The sequence below is a fragment of the Bufo bufo genome, chromosome 3 (assembly GCF_905171765.1).
Source record: "Bufo bufo chromosome 3, aBufBuf1.1, whole genome shotgun sequence".
Taxonomy (NCBI): Eukaryota; Metazoa; Chordata; class Amphibia; order Anura; family Bufonidae; genus Bufo; species Bufo bufo.
This window is the reverse complement of record NC_053391.1, coordinates 44,579,129-44,581,509: the sequence shown is the minus strand read 5'-3', so window position 1 is coordinate 44,581,509 and position 2,381 is coordinate 44,579,129.

Below are 2,381 nucleotides of genomic sequence, written 5' to 3'. Positions count from 1 at the left end.
CGTTTCGTAGAACTTTTGTGTTCCCAAAAAAACTTCTCATTTTCCAGTCCATGTTATGTGTAGTTCCAGCCTGAAGGAGTGTCCGGCCACCTGAATCATTAGGCCTCGTTCATTTTATGGCTCCATATTGTATGGAGCTGTACAACGGCATCTGTAGAAATCCTGTTTGCTGTCAGAGGCGTATGCTGCGGTATTTGTTGGGCCACATCTCCCGCCCATCCCCATTATAGTGGGCCAGGCCAGACTTCCAGCAGCACATGAGTGCAAGCGTTAGTACGGATTCAGTAGGATATTCCCCTGCCGGACAATCCTAACGCCAGTGTGAAAGCAACCTTAGTCTGCTCCCGCCACAAGGGTTCCTCTTTACCAGTTTAAGGCTAGTTTCACACTAGCGGCAAGGAACTCCGGCAGGCTGTTCCGGCGGGTGAACAGCCTGTCGGATCCGTGCCGCCATTGGTGCACGCGTGCCCCCGGACTACCGCTCCAGCCCCATTGATTATAATGGGGCGGGCCAGAGTTCCGGCGGGAGCACGGCAAGCATGCCGAGAGGCGGCCGTAATAAAACTACGACGTCGTGGTTTTATTCCGGCCGCCTCTCGGCATGTTTGACGTGCTGGCCCTGGAACTCCAGCCCGCCTCTATTATAATCAATGGGGCCGGAGCGATAGTCCGGGGCACGCGTGCACTAACGGCAGCGCGGATCCGACAGGCTGTTCACCCACCTGAACAGCCTGCCGGAGTTCCTTGCCGCTAGTGTGAAACTAGCCTAATGTAGATCCTTTATGCACATTTATGTCCAAGTACTGGGAGCCATCTTCTGGCATCATGTATGGAGCCTCCTTGCCCTGTGCTTGTTCAGGGCCCATATGAATTAAGGTCTGTGGTCACAACAGTTAAAGGTGTTTCTCGTTCATTCCATTGGGGGACACAGACCATGGTATAGCTTAGAGATATTACTAGGAGGGACACTATGCAAAAAAAGAAGCTCCTCCTCCTCAGGCTATACCCCCAGGCACCTCCAGGAGAACTCCAGTCTTTGCTTAGTGTCCGTTCAAGGAGGTTGACATTTATTCTTCTCCTGTTTGTTATTTTTTTCTGGTTTCAGATGGGGACGCAGGTCAGCATTGCGCTTTCCTGGCCCCTGTGGAGGGTCTGCCACGGTCTTCTGAAGGTTCCTGGCTACCTCCCATTCCCCCACAGAAGAAAAGTGGATCCAGGCTCGACATGTTAGCTCTGGCATCCCACCAGCTGCTGGGACACCTGCTGCCTACCCTCCACCAGAGCACTGCTCTCCTTGATTGGAGTCAGACGTCTGAAGAGGTGAATCCCTGCTGGTCTGGACATCGAGGGAGCATGCTGTGCAGATAAGTATTGCCTGCTTCAATCTCCCTCCTTTCCCCCCCCTCCCCCCACCCCTTCATGTCGTCTGTCTGGCGCTCTGTGACCTGAGGTGAGCTAGAGAAGGACCGGCTGGGGGCATTTTTTCCCGTTGGGAGGGGGCCCTTCTGGGGAGGGCTGGTGATTCCACTGATACCTGCCTGCAGCTCAGACTATGGCCGCACCGGCGGCAATCTTGGCACTGAAGGAGTGTATTTTATCTTATGGCCGCTGCGCTCTCTGCAGCTCCCGCCGGCCTGCTCCTCCCGATATTAACCCCCGCTGCGCCGTTTCTGGCGAAGGGGTGTATTTGAAGTGCGCGCGCGCGCGCGCGCTTATTTCGCGCGCTTATTTCGCGCCGCAATGACGCGTCCAAGGGGGCGGAGCCTCGGCGTCCAGCTCTGTCTCTCCCTACGCCGGAGACTCTGCTGGATTGCGGCCGTGCAGCTCCTCAGTTCTCGGTGACCGGAGACTTCTGCTGTTGCCTGGGTGGTAGGAATTGCAGCAACCTGGTAGGAAATCTTTTTTGGAATACCATCATGCCTAAACCTGGGGCCCCTAAGCCTTCCAAGGCTTCCTCTCAGGCTCCACTGGAGTCATGTAAAATATGCCTTAGGCCTTTTTCTGTCACTGGTTCCTGTGACTCATGCCCTGCTCCCGGACAGGATCAGCCTCCTTCTCTTGCTCAGCCCGGTCCTCCCTCTGCCCCTGCGGATCCAGCGGTACCCGCCTGGGCCTCCGCCATGTCTAATGCGGCAGCTGATCTGGCCTTAGTTGCCAAGGCAGCCATGTCCTTCATGGAGCGCATGGCGGCTACTACTCCAGTGGCATCCACCACTCCATCCCCTCTCAGCGACTCTCACAGAGGGCGTCTGACTTCTAAAAGGCAGCGTGAGCGGCAGCATTCCTCCTCGGATGACTCCGCTTCTCCCCCTCGCCTTGAGGCATGCCCGGTTGACTCTCCCCCTCGCAGGGAGCGCAAATCCGATGGGGAATTGTCCGGA